Source organism: Polypterus senegalus, chromosome 18, assembly GCF_016835505.1.
Source record: "Polypterus senegalus isolate Bchr_013 chromosome 18, ASM1683550v1, whole genome shotgun sequence".
Lineage (NCBI taxonomy): Eukaryota > Metazoa > Chordata > Cladistia > Polypteriformes > Polypteridae > Polypterus > Polypterus senegalus.
The window spans coordinates 41,407,063-41,420,956 of NC_053171.1; the positions used below are offsets into that span (position 1 = coordinate 41,407,063).

Here is a 13,894-nt window from a genome sequence, read left to right on the forward strand (position 1 = left end):
TATTCTGGAGATGGATGTTCGGAGTTCAGCTGATTTCTCTGTGAATCCATTAGATGAAAGGTTTCTCTTGCCATAAATGCAACTGACCTTATTTAATTCTAGTTTATCATCAGCCTATAATTCATTTCAAGGACTTTACAATTACAGCTGCATGTAGAAATATTCATTTTCATGCGCCGCTCTGTTCAATGCCACTGTGTAATAGATTCCTTCCTCGAGATGCTATAATTTCTTGGCCTCAAATACTATGATAAGGAGCTTTCCATCATGAAATACTGAAGGTACTCATTTGTTATTTATTTGTCTTATGGCTTTATTGCCCCATTTTCTTTCCTTATTTTAAAGACTGTATTTTTAGACTATTAGTGGATTTTCCAGTTCTTTTTCTTATTACATCTTTGCAATTGAGGTACTCTTTACCAGAGAGCTCACCCCTTTGTATGAGCTTGACGGGTGTGTGAAGTGAACTTCAAATATTTAATGACTATCCCCAGGCATTTCAACTGGTGTAGCAGAAGCACTTTGAAGGTCTCTTTGCACCTTTGGGTGTTATGATCAAGTGCACAACAAATAGCAAAAAAGGTTGATGGCTTCCAAAAAGACCCACAGACCAGGCCAGAATCTTCACTGGCCTGACTAGAGATAGACCTCACCCTAAACAGCCTCAGCCCAAAATCTACAGGTAGCCTTAGGCCTTCACAGACCCATAATAGGCTTTTCAAATTCAAAGAATACCTTTAGATGTCCCAGAACAGACAAAAATGTCTCTCAAGGGAAAGGGTAATAGTAAACCCATAATTTGAGAGACAAGTCCAACAAATAACCTTTATAAAGGTTGAAATTTATTTTTAACAATAGCAAAAAACAGAAAAAAGGCAAAAAAGGGGCAAAAGGATTTGCCAACAAGGCAATGCACAGCAGTAAATCTTAATCCATAATCCATAAATTGTAATCCATAAACAGAATCATAAAAAACAGAAAAAATATAATCCTTACAGAAATGCACTCTTCAAAAGACAATAAGTGGACTACTGAGGGACCAGCCAGCCTGAAATATATAGATTGAGGGCAGGGCCGCTGCTGGCCAAATGGGTGCCCTAAGCAGAAATTTACTTTTGTGCCCCCTCCCCCAAATATTATGGAAGTAAAAATAAAATAATAAAAAAAAACACCTACTATAGGGGCCAAAATAGAACTTTATTCAAATAAAAGTAAATACATAAATAAATTGTATCATTTATATTTATTACCGACATTAAAACACATAATTAACGTCGACAGAATAAAATAAAGTTTCACAGGATTATGAATGTACCTGAAAGTGATGCACGGGCTTCATCTTGGGCTTTTTTCTTCTTTTGTTTCTTGGCGCCGGACTGTTGATGTCTCTTTCCAGGACCAGGCATATTGTTCAGTTATTATCATTTTTGGCCAAATAGGCAGGCGTAACAGAGGTGAGGGCGCGCCGTGCGCATCATCACGTGTGCTTAGCCTACTCTGCGTTCACCGTAAAATGCAATATATACGTTTATATTTTTGTTTATTTGTATATGTATATTATTAATATTAATTTATTATTATAATATATAAAAATGATTTTTTTGAGCAGCTGGGATGGTGCCCTCCTGGGAGTTGGTGCCCTACGCAGACTGCGTATTCTGCGTATAGGGAGCGGCGGTACTGATTGAGGGCAGCCACTTAGCAGCGACATGACGGTGGCCATGCTTTTTGGGATTACACTCACAGAAAACTAGAAATATAAGAGAAAACACAATGCATACATACTAAATAATTTATAAATAGATGTATATTAACAAAAATTAAATAAATGGAAAATAATACTTCAGAATTAACAAAGATGAAAATAAATGATAAACAGAACCCACTGAACACACCCTGGTTGTAAGTCATTGTAAGTGACAAAAAATGTAAGGCTAGAGAAAATAAATCTTACATAAAACACAAAGTACAAAACAATTGAAGATTTACAAAAGCCTGATGCCAATATGTGTTAGGAGCTTGACTTTTTTTGTGCATTATTATTATTCTTGTTTTTATATTTTACACTCTTTTTCTGTTTTGTCACATTTTTCCAGTGAGCACTGCCGCTTATTTTCATGTGTTCTTTTTTTGGGCATCACCATGTTGTTGTTGGCAATGACACCTGTTGCTAGTCAAATAGCAGGAATGGCACACAGCATATGATGTCACCTTGTTGCTGTTATCAAAGATGTCATTGAATTTTAGTTGACATCTAAACACTATTTCTTAAACGCTCCTACCAGAAGCACATACAGCATGTCAGACACTTCAACATCAGAAAAATGTTGACAAGAACAGGTCATTCAGCCCAACAAAGCTGGAGAATCCTATTCACTTAATTCCTCTAAAATAACATCAAGTCGAGTTTTGAAGGTCCCTAAAGTCCTACTATCTACCACATGACTATGTGTCTATAGTTTTTGGTGTAAAGAAAAACTTCCTAACGTTTGTATTGTTTACCCTTAATAGGTTTCCAAGTGTGCCCAGTGTTCTGTTCTAATATTCTAACATTAGATATGGGCGCTTAGGGGACATTTTCAGGGCTCTTCAGAAGTATAGACAGTGACACTGGATGATTGGTGGCGTTGATACCGACTCATTTTTGTTTTCCTGCCTCTAAGACTAAAGACAGGCAACCAGAAGACAACTGATGTCACTTCCTCCTCTGGCCCAGAAGTCCCGCCTCTGCTGTCTTTGCCACTTCTTAAGAACATGCAGGAGTGGAAATGGGCATTCAGTCATGAACCTGTGTCTAAGAGAGACAGAGTTCATCTGCTGAAGCGACTTACTTCAGCTTTGGTTTTGCCATAAGACACCAACAATCTATTTAGTTTTGTTATTCTTTTTCTTTTTTATCATTAAACAGGGTTTTACCATCTCTTTATCTTGTCTTTTGGAATTTGTTACACAATGTTACTAAACAATTTAGCAAAAAATACCTTTTCCATTTTAGACTGAGTTTTCGGGTTGGCATTTGTTATTGATCTTTACTGACCTGTGCTTTGCCAGCCTTGTTGACGACTCTTTTAACTACATTTACTTGTTAAATACTCTTACTTAATATTACTTAATACTATTGTAATCCCCTTAACTTCATTGTACCTCTACCACATTAAATAAAAATCCTCATGACCTTACTGTACATCTGCCAAGTACAACAAAAAGCCTTCTTCGGCTTCCATCTTATTTTTCGTCACTTTGTCTCTCTCACAAGCCTAGACTCTTACTCTTGTTAAAGTACATTCTCCTCAGCTCTCCTACCAACTCATTTTGCCTTCGGGTATACAACAGTTTTCAATGCCCTCTCGGTCACTCCTGGCCAAGCTCTACAATTGCATCTGGGGTCATGGAACAACCTTTTTGGTTTTGGAGAAACCAGGTTAGAAACTCCTCTAAAAGATCCATGTGTACCACAGCTTCTAGTTGCCCTAATGGGCAAGGTCTCTTAGCAAGTTTCTATGTTGTGTAAGCTGGCAGAGCAATACAATTGTGCGCCTCATGTAAGGGTAACCATTCATGAATATTCTCTTCTCTGTCCTTCCTACCTCACCACTAAGAGAATAACATGGGTCCAATTTTCTCATCCTGGAACGATGCACTGCCTTCTATAGACCAGAAGGTATGCTTCATACTGCCCTCCTGTCAACCGTCAGTGGCCTTGTTCTCTCTTTTTCATAATGTGAAGGTCTCCTCTTCAATCATACATCTCTCTTCAATGCCCATACCTGTTGCCTTTTGTGGAGGCTCAGAACATGTACATGGCATACCAATCTTTGGTACAAACATGTCCCTCTCATTCATTGGTCAAGTGTCCTGTCTTCAATTCATGAAACTTTAGTTTCCAGTTTATGATCATTCCTGAAGCAAAATTGAGCAAAAAAAGTATGTGTTTTGCATGTTGTGTGAATATGACTGGATAATTGACACATGGACTATGCAACACAAGTAACATAAGAAACTTTTTTTTTCATGGACATTTTTTACATTGCTGTTGTTATTGATCTAAAATATATTATAAACTTTTTTCTCTCCATTCTGCATAAAAACTTGAGTTTAATTTTTTTTTTTTTTTCATCCACCACTACAAAATACATGGAGTAAGTAACATTTAAAAAAATACTATTATTGGGTGGACTGTTCCTTTAACACCCTACAACATCAATTCAGATTATTAAAATATAGAAATTATGAATTCTGTTCTTAATTCTTGTTGATCCATACCGTGAAGATTGATTGGTTTGTACACATTGAAATCTGGCTCATATAAATGATTTTAATAATTTAGCAAAAATGGGCCTATGAAGCAGGGGTGGCTATGTTCTTGGAGATCTTCTGTTTTGTCCTCCCGCTCTACTTCACTATCCTTGTCACCCACAGAAAGTTCATCATCAGTTGCTGTTCCAATCAGACTTTATTGGATTCTTGCTAACGAATTAAGAACATTTTCCAGGTTGCTTAGGCTCGTTCTTCAGCTTTGTAATATACAGACAAACTGATGGACAGAGTAGATACATTAGTGTTCAATAAGAAAACTAACAGGCAAATCTCCCTTTTTCTAACAATTCTTCCAATGTGAACATTTGTTGAATGCCAGAAAAAATAGCCATTTTGAAGAATTACAGTAATATTTGCTCTATTACCAGACGTTTTTAAAAAATGAAGTAAAAGCAGAGCTCAGAAAGCAGCCTAGCAAAGCTGTGTCTACTATTTGTTATGATCTAGTGTATGATTTTATTATTTTTTTTTAACTCTTTGGCCTCTAAAAACTATTTGAGTGTTTTTTTATTCAAGGCCAATGACTCTAGTGGTAATAGCATTTTCTGTTTCTAGCTGTTTTTGACTTTGTTTTAAACTACCTGTCCCACATGGCTCTGCCCACATATTAGTGAAACAGGACAGTGAGGAGGTTCCCTGCCCGGCTCCCCACTCCTGATGTCTTGCTTCCCCCTCCCCTCTTCCCGCAGCCTCCGTCTCGGATTAGTGCAAATGCAAATATATCACTCCTGCAAGTGAACTATGATACTTAGTGCAATGAGAGAAGTCATAAAATCAACCGCAATGGTCAAGCAAATTCTAGAAAAAAACTCAATCTAAATCAGTTATGTAGTTCTCTTGTGAAGAGCAGACAGACAAACAGACATTGGATTTTATGTATTTAGAGATGCATTACATCTTCCTGGGGTATTATCTTGTCTTTCCTCTGGACAAAGAGTGTGTGTGTGTGATGCCCGATGTCATTACCTTGATGGTATAAAGTTCAGTTTCATGCACTTCCTAGTTGGCAAAGATTGGATTCAAAAGAAAAAGACAGTGTTATTTCTAATATTTACTTGTGAGCTATACAGTGTGAATGGCCAGGATCATCACTTGGCTGGGACACTTCCTTAATGAAAGGACATTGGAAATGGCTTATGAAGGGCGCTATCTCCCTTGAACTGCTATTTGGCAGCCCTCCTGGGTTTCAACGGCACCTTGAATTCCCACAGGGGTGTATGTGAATTGGTATTTGTTGGTTCAGCCCTGTTGGTTTCCAGGAGGGACTGCCAGGGGGTGCTGCAGGAACTGCTGAGCCCTTTTGTATAGGGCTCCCACTTTGAACAGCCTGAGAGGACAGCATGATAGAATCAGGACTAGTAAAGTTGTAATAGAAGTTAAACTGACTGAAATTCAAGAGAAAAGAGATTTAAAAGAGTCCGTTGATGGACTTTCGCAAACAGAGAGAAATCTGCAGAGCAATCTAAGGGGTCATGCGGGTGTCAATTATTTGGCATATGTACGTAATTCTGCCAGTGTGAGATGGTGTGGAAGAGGAGAGTCTCTCTTTGCATAGCTGTAGGGATTCTAGCCATATTCTGTCAGAGCAACATTTCACAGCCATTTAATTATGTTTCCTTCAAGTTAAACTAAACAATTCTCTCCTTCCTGGCGCAAAGGGTTCATGGTGGGTGCTGCTGCTACTGGAAGACATGCTGCATGAAATAGAAATTGACTTGCTAGAAAATGAGCTTGTAGGTTTTTTTTCTTTCATTAATGAATGCAGCCTTTGTGACCTTTGTTCTTTCTATTATTCAGTAAATGAGCTGAATGAAACAGAGGCAAAGGGACAATGCTGCCAGGGAAATGTGGAACTAACCGTCAAGGCAGGGTGGATTAGAAATTGCATTTCCTTACATTATGTAATGCAAGAAGGACTGCACAGATTCCCCTGTTGCTGCATGTCCTTAAAAGCGGACAAATGGGCCTGCCTAGACAAGAGACTCCGAGTGCTCCCTGCTGGACTGCACACAGATACCACGTTCGTGTTTTTTTTTTAAATCCCATTTGTCTAGCAGCTTGATGGATGGCTTAATTAATGAGAGCAGGAGCTGCAGAAAATCGGCAGGTTTGCATTTCTGCCGCATCATTTCTCAGAAGGCTTTACAATCGACATGGGCGTGCAGTTGCAGGCCCTGCTTTGCCAGGTTCTTTTGGAGAGCCCCATATCCCTAAGGGGAGCAGTCCGCAAGAGCCTAAAACACAACAGAAGCCCTGTGCAGGTGCCACGGAGCGCCTGTTTGTTTGAACTTGTGAAGCTCTGCTTTGCTCTCTCTGTCTCTGTGGCTTTAGATTCTTTTCCTGTATGATGAGATTCAGCCGTCTAACTGACTGTAGTATTCATGCTGCTGGTGGCAGATAATGAGGGAATGAAAGGTGAATGCAATTTTCTGAAAAATTCATTTAATTATTCCTACATATAGTGCATTTTCTGTTTGAAAAGAACTTTTATCAGAGCATAGGCGCTAAAATTAAGGACAGAAGAGTAAATTACATATTGTGATTTAAAAAAGGACCATCTTAAGGAGTGGTGTGGTGATGCAGTGGTTAGCTGTTTTGACTCACAGCCCTAGAATCCTGGCTCACTGTCACAGCCTGAATGGAGCTTAGGCATTTTCCCCCATGTCTCTTTAACTTTTCCTTCAGGTACTCATCCTTATTTTGGGTTGAATGACATCTCTAAATTGCCCAATATGAATGTGTATAGGGCGGCACGGTGGCGCAGTGGTAGCGCTGCTGCCTCGCAGTTAGGAGACCTGGGTTCGCTTCCCGGGTCCTCCCTGCGTGGAGTTTGCATGTTCTCCCCGTGTCTGCGTGGGTTTCCTCCGGCGCTCCGGTTTCCTCCCACAATCCAAAGACATGCAGGTTAGGTGGATTGGCGATTCTAAATTGGCCCTAGTGTGTGCTTGGTGTGTGGGTGTGTTTGTGTGTGTCTTGCGGTGGGTTGGCACCCTGCCCAGGATTGGTTCCTGCCTTGTGCCCTGTGTTGGCTGGGATTGGCTCCAGCAGACCCCCGTGACCCTATTCGGATTCAGCGGGTTAGAAAATGGATGGATGGATGGATGAATGTGTATATGTTTGTGGGTATGTGAGTATTAGTGGGCCCTGTGTTGGACTGGAAAATCGAAAGCACACCTTATGAGAAGGATTTAGGAGTTGTAGTGGACTCAACACTATCAACTTCCAGACATTGTTCAGAAGCCATTAAGAAGGCTAACAGAATGTTAGGATATATAGCACAATGTGTGGAGTCCAAGGAGGTTATGATCAACCTTTATAATGCACTGGTGAGGCCTCATCTGGAGTACTCTGTGCAGTCTTGGTATCCAGACTACAAAAAGGACACGGCAGTCCTCAAACATGTCCAGAGAAGAGCAACTGGGCTGATTCCAGGGCTACAGGGGATGAATTATAAGGAAAGATTAAAAGAGCTGAGCCTTTTCAGTTTAAACAAAAGAAGATTAAGAGGAGACATGATTGAAGTGTTTAAAATCATTAAGGGAATTAGTACAGTGAATTGAGACTGTTACTTTAAAATGAGTTCATCAAGAACATGGGGACACAGTTGGAAACTTGTTAAAGATAAATTTTGCACAAACATTAGGAAGTTTTTCATCATACAGAGAACCTTAGACACCAAGTAGTGTGGTAGACAGCAGTACTCTCAAAACTTGACCTGAAGTTATTTCAGAAGGTGGATAAGTGGAAAAGAGAGACACGCTTTGTTGGTCTGAATGGCCTGTTCTCATCTAGATTGTTCTAATGTGTGTAGGTGTGTCATGGCATCCCATCAAAGGTTCATTCCTATGTGGATCCCAAAGATGTCAAGTTTAAAAGATAGTGTAAAAGATGGATGGTTGAGAAAATTACCTTTTTCAGAACCTCGCATTCAATTCACAACCTTCAACTGTGTGACAACCCATCCTCTGTGCAACTGAAAATTAAAAAGCAGCTCCAACTTGAAGGCACAATAGCAAAAGCTATAGCTTTTCTGAAAAATAACATAAGTTCTAGCCTTACAGACAGACAGAAAGACAGAGCTGTACTTTATGAATAGCTAATACTCGGTTAAAAACAGGAAGAATACCTCCTTCACTTTTAGGGTAAGCTTGTTTGGGTCTGGACACTACTTGGATGAAAGACTAACCAGAAAAGCTTGGGTTGCTGCTGGAAGACATGTCAGTGAGGCCACCAGGGGGTTATTACTCTGTGATCTGTGAAAAGACCACTCTGAAAACTCTTTGTTGGATGGATTCAGGCCAAGTCTCCCTCTTTCTCAATCAGTCTTTATTTTCTGTAATGCCTTTAACAAAAAGGGGAGCCATTTCATACAGTGACATGCCATACTGTCTAAAACATGCAAACAATGCAGTGAAATAAACTGCAAATTCATCGATGTGTTGCATGTTGATTAGCACATTCAAGAATTTCACTGTACTTTGTACATGTGACAACAATGACCTTATAACCCTATTTATATGTGCTTATTTAAATTTGTTGAATCAAACAAGCACAAACCAGTGTGTTTCTTCATGCCGGTCCCAAGCCCAGATAAATGGGGAGGGTTACGTCAGGAAGGGCATCCAGTGTAAAATTTTGCCAAATCAATATGCGGACAACAATTTTAATTGATCCGTTGTGGCAACCCCTAACGGGAACTGCCGAAAGAAGAAGAAGAAATACGATTGACACAGTTCTGGATTTGTTTATTAAAAATACTAGCCTTCCCCCGTGGCTTCGACCACGTTGAAGTGAAACAGGACAGTGAGGATGGCCCTGCCCGGGTCCTCACTCCTAACGTCTCGCTTCCCCCTCCCCTTGGCCCGCAGCCTTTGTTACGGATTAGCACTAATATATTGCTCCGGCAAGCGATATATGATTCTTAGCACAATGAGAGAAGTCACAAAATTAACTGGAATGTTCAAGCAAATTCTAGAAAAAAACCTGATCTAAATCTGTTAAGTAGTTCTCTCGTTCGCTAGCTAAGATATGCAATATGTAAGATATGCCCCGAGGCATGAGTGCAAACAACAGTCAGAGTCCTTCCCCCAACTTGAAGGGAAGCAACCCTCTCATCCAATGGGGAGAACCCCAATGTGCAGGACTCGAGCCGGGAGCCAGAAGCAAGCCCACCCCTGCCCAACGCCTTTCACCCACAGCAACTCCAGAGTGGAACAAAGTCCAGCCTCTCTCAAGAGGAATGGTTCCAGAGCCCAGACCGTGCGTAGAGGTGAGCCCGACTATATCTAGCCGGTACCTCTCAACCTCTCGCACCAGTTCAGTCTCCTTCCCCGCCAGAGAGGTAACATTCCATGTCCCAAGAGCCAGTTTCGGCAACTGAGGGTCAGAATGCCAGAGTTCCCACCTTCGGCCACCAGCCACATCACATTGCACTGACCGCTATGGCCTCTCTTGCAGGTGGTGGGCCCACAAGAGAGCGGAACCACGTTGCTCCTTCAGGCTGAGCCCGGCTGGGCCCCGTGGTCAAAGGTCCACCCATCAGGTGCCAGCGATCCCTTCCCCAGGGCCTGGCTCCAGGATGGGGCCTCGGGTACCCTTTTCTGGGCAAGGGAAACGCTGATCCTTGAATTAAATTCATGTGGGGTCTCAGGATCGAGTTAGTCTGGATCTTCACCTTAGATCTGTTTGCCTTGGGAAGCCCTACCAGGATCAACATAGCTCCGAGGATCACTAGACCTCACAAGCCCTTCTGCCACGACAAGGCCTCGATCCAAGAAGAATATATAGAGACAAAATAGAGATGATCACAAAAAGTATATTGGATTAAAACAAAAAGTGCAGTCTTCTCAGATGTCAGGATAAATCTGTGAAGAATAATCAATCTATCGATTAAGCATAAACTCCACTTAATCACACAGCGGTAGCAGCCGATTCTAGCAGCACTGAGTGCAACAACAACAACAAAATTTATTTGTAAAGCACATTTTCATACACCAGTGGCCTCATGCATAACGCCGTGCATAGAATTCACACTATAACATGACGTAAGCACAAAAGCCGAAATGTGCTTACGCACAGAAAAATCCAGATGCAGGAATCTGTGCGTACTCCAACTTCCACGTTCTTCCGCTCCATAAATCACGGTCAGTGTGAAAAGTAACGCTCGTGCACACACGTGCTGTCCTGCCCCAACAAATAAAAAAGAAGTCACATATCAAAGTCGCCGTGAAAAGGTGAGTTGTAGCCCACCGTCTGAGCTTATTAGGGTACAGACAAAAAAAATAGGCACACAGTGGGAAAAAAGCACGAAATGTCAACTTTAATCTCAAAATTTCATTTTTAATCACGTAGTTTATTTTGTCATTAAACTAGAACATCATAAACTTCATCTTAAAATCATTTAATTTACTAGTTTCTCAAATCCCATTGTAACTAAAGTATCATGTTAAATTCTTTGTTTTGTATTTGATCTTCTATGTGCTCTATGTGTGTGAATCACTATGTGCTTCCGTTCTTTCTCTTTCTCCGACAGGACACAGAATCCATTACATTCGTGATTTTACAGCTCTCTGAATAATTAAAATACTGAGATGTATACGTGATATCATTTTCATGATGATTGGAATGAAAGCATGTTACTAAACATGGGAACACGATGGCTCAGTGATTGTTCATGTCTCACACAAGATGCTGCTGCGCCATGTGTGACCTTCGATGAAATAATTTATTGCAGCAGTCCTGTATCTTTCAAACGTACTAACCTGCCTTTCCTGTCCTTACTTTTCTTTCCCCAAATACCCAATCGCCACACAATCAGCTCTGTAATAGACGTTAAGCCGTCTGTAAGCTTACAACGATGATTCTTCAAAACTTTTAAGGAACATTGAAATATCTTCATAGTACGTGTTTAATTATTCTATCCATCTATCCTTCCAATGTCGCGCTAGCCTCAGCAAATATACAGCGCAAGACAAGAACAATACGTGAACCTGCTAGCGCTGTGGCACTGTGACCTCACATGTTTAATTATTAGCAATACAGATTATTTAAATGAAGTTAAAGTTTTGTCTGTATAATATAATCAACATATTTTGCTGCATTTCATCTTAAAAATGATATCATCATCATATATAAATACACGCTTTATAAAGTGGTTGTGCAATATTATAACTGCAGTGCAAGTTTACACTGAGGTGATTGTACTTATAAGTACAAACAGTTCTACAAGGTGCAATTGATTGAGTGCGTTTATAGTTCTTGGGATTAAACTGTTTCTGAACCGCGAGGTCCGTACAGGAAAGGCTTTAAAACGTTTTGCAATGGCTGAGGCAGCGTGTGCTTGATGCTGTATACCGATAATTCTCTTTCTGATCAGCTGCTGCTGTGATTCACACACAGATACAGTGATATAAATACTCCCAAGCGGTGCAGTGAGAGTAATATGGAAAAAGATGATCCGCTGTGGCAACCACTAAAGGGAGCAGCTAAAAGAAGAAAAAGAAAAAGAAGATGGTGCAGTGAGAGTAACAATGCTAAAGCAGTTATGGTATTTGGGATACTATGGCTATTCCCTGGGCCATTATATTGTTACAGGTAATCTACAATCAGATGCATTACACTAATAAACAATATGCGGTTAGTTTCAGTGTATTTATAAGGCCGCGTCAGGAATGTGGATCTAAGAAATAAAGGGTAACCACACTGGAACAGTAGCACTGCTTTGATGCTGGGTGCCGCCAGTCTGCAAAACCGAGCTGAGAACTTGCGTACGACAGGGTATGAGGTACCGTGGACAAGTGCGTGGCTTTTATGCCAAGTGTAGGTTTTATACATCGCGATTTGAACGTGGAAACGTTCTTACACAACATTTCTGAGCATATGCGCCGTTTTTACATGAGGCCCCAGGTGTATCTGGTGCTTTACAAGATGTCAATGAAGTAGAAAAGAAAAATAAAACAAAATGGATAAGAATAACAAGGCAGCAATCAACCCAAAATAGACTGTCAGTCCATCACAGGGCATATTAGCACGGGACCAAAGTAGAGTGAAAATTAGTCTAACTTGGTTATATTTGGCTTGTAGGAGAAAAACCAAAATACCTGAAGAAAAAGTTGTGCAGCCACCCAAAGCCAGCATGGTGAAGGCTGAAATTATAATACTACAAATAATAATACTAAACAAATACAAAGAAGGGGGTCATAGGGCAAGAAAGCTGAAGAGTTTTCTTATCTATTGTAGAGAACAGCAGTATTAAAACTCATATATGAAGGGATGGAGACTAGAAAGCCATTCCCAAGATGGACGGAGCCTTACAAACACTGAGCATTTATTAAGAGTTGTGTAATGGATTTTTGAAACAGTAAGAAAATTAGTGAAATGTTTTGCAAAGCTTCAAATTTGACATAAGGTAGGGTCCCAGTGTAGATAAGCCAGCTGAGGGATGTCAAGTATGTGTGTCAAAGGGTCACCTTCCAGGTTCCTCACAGGTAAGTGATATCAACCCTACCCAAAAGAGGTTGCTGCCTCCGTTAACTACCTTGTATTCTCTTTATTCCACAGCCTGGAAAGACCACCCAGTAAGGGCGACTAACTCTGCCCCTTCTGCTCCCTGGGATATAAATTCAAGACTGCCCTGAAGAAAGGATAGAAGCTTCACCAACTGAGCAACAAAAGCCTGGCAAGAAGAATCAATTAACCGATCATTGTGGGGCAACCTTATTTTGTTCATACGTGTGTTAAACGCCTTCAAGTGTTGTCTTATTTTGTTTCATTCTGACAATTATACGGACACAGCGGGCCTGGCACCCCAAAGAGTTGCAAATTGCATTGACCACAGGATAATGTGGTCACAGAGTTTTGCATTAGTCAGAACTTTCGCAATGTGCAAAATATTTGAACAAATTCAACTTGGTGCCAACCTCACACAGAAAATGAACGTCCAGAAAACACCCTGTTGACCGCACTCAAGGAGACAAATAAACATCATGAGACTGGGAGGATGCAGCCATTTTTTGAAATACGGTGTTAAAGCAGCATGGATGAGTGAAAGAGAGGAATGTTGAGTCTCCAAAATGCCTGCCTGAGTCTCCTCACTGTTTATTACCTTTGAATATACAAATGATGCAGTATTGTTCATGCTGTCATTTTATTGTGTTTTTCAGTCAGCATTAATAATAAATTGAAAATAATTGATACTGTTTAGTGACAAATAATGATTTTAGTGAGGCCAAGCAAATGCACTTCACAAACCAATTCTCGTAGAAGTACAAAATGACAACAAACATTGATTATTTTTATGGCTGACATAAATTTTAATTATTATGCAGTTAGTGCGTTGTTCTGCACTGTTTCACTGGGAATGTGTCATTACGTTAACTGATGTTACAGTCCGACACAGATGAGCTCTGTTCACAGAGGCAATTCTCTTTTGCTTGTTGAAAATACTTATTCTTATGGGATCCTTCATTTTGCACCTTATCACCACTGGAGAGCGTCAACTGTAAGGCTTTTTCTCATCTCCTTTGTTTTATTTGCCCTCCATTCACACATGCATGCATCCATCCACTACTGAATCATC

At 40.4% G+C, this 13,894-nt stretch overlaps 1 long non-coding RNA gene across 1 annotated transcript in view; it reads left to right on the top strand.

Moving 5' to 3' along the window:
* LOC120519115 overlaps nucleotides 1-13,470 on the top strand; it is a 128,481-nt gene extending 115,011 nt beyond the window's left edge. The window contains exon 4 of the long non-coding RNA XR_005631387.1: nucleotides 12,877-13,470. This is a non-coding gene — a long non-coding RNA (uncharacterized LOC120519115). The remainder of the gene's footprint in view (nucleotides 1-12,876) is intronic.
* Nucleotides 13,471-13,894: the final 424 nt, after the last annotated feature.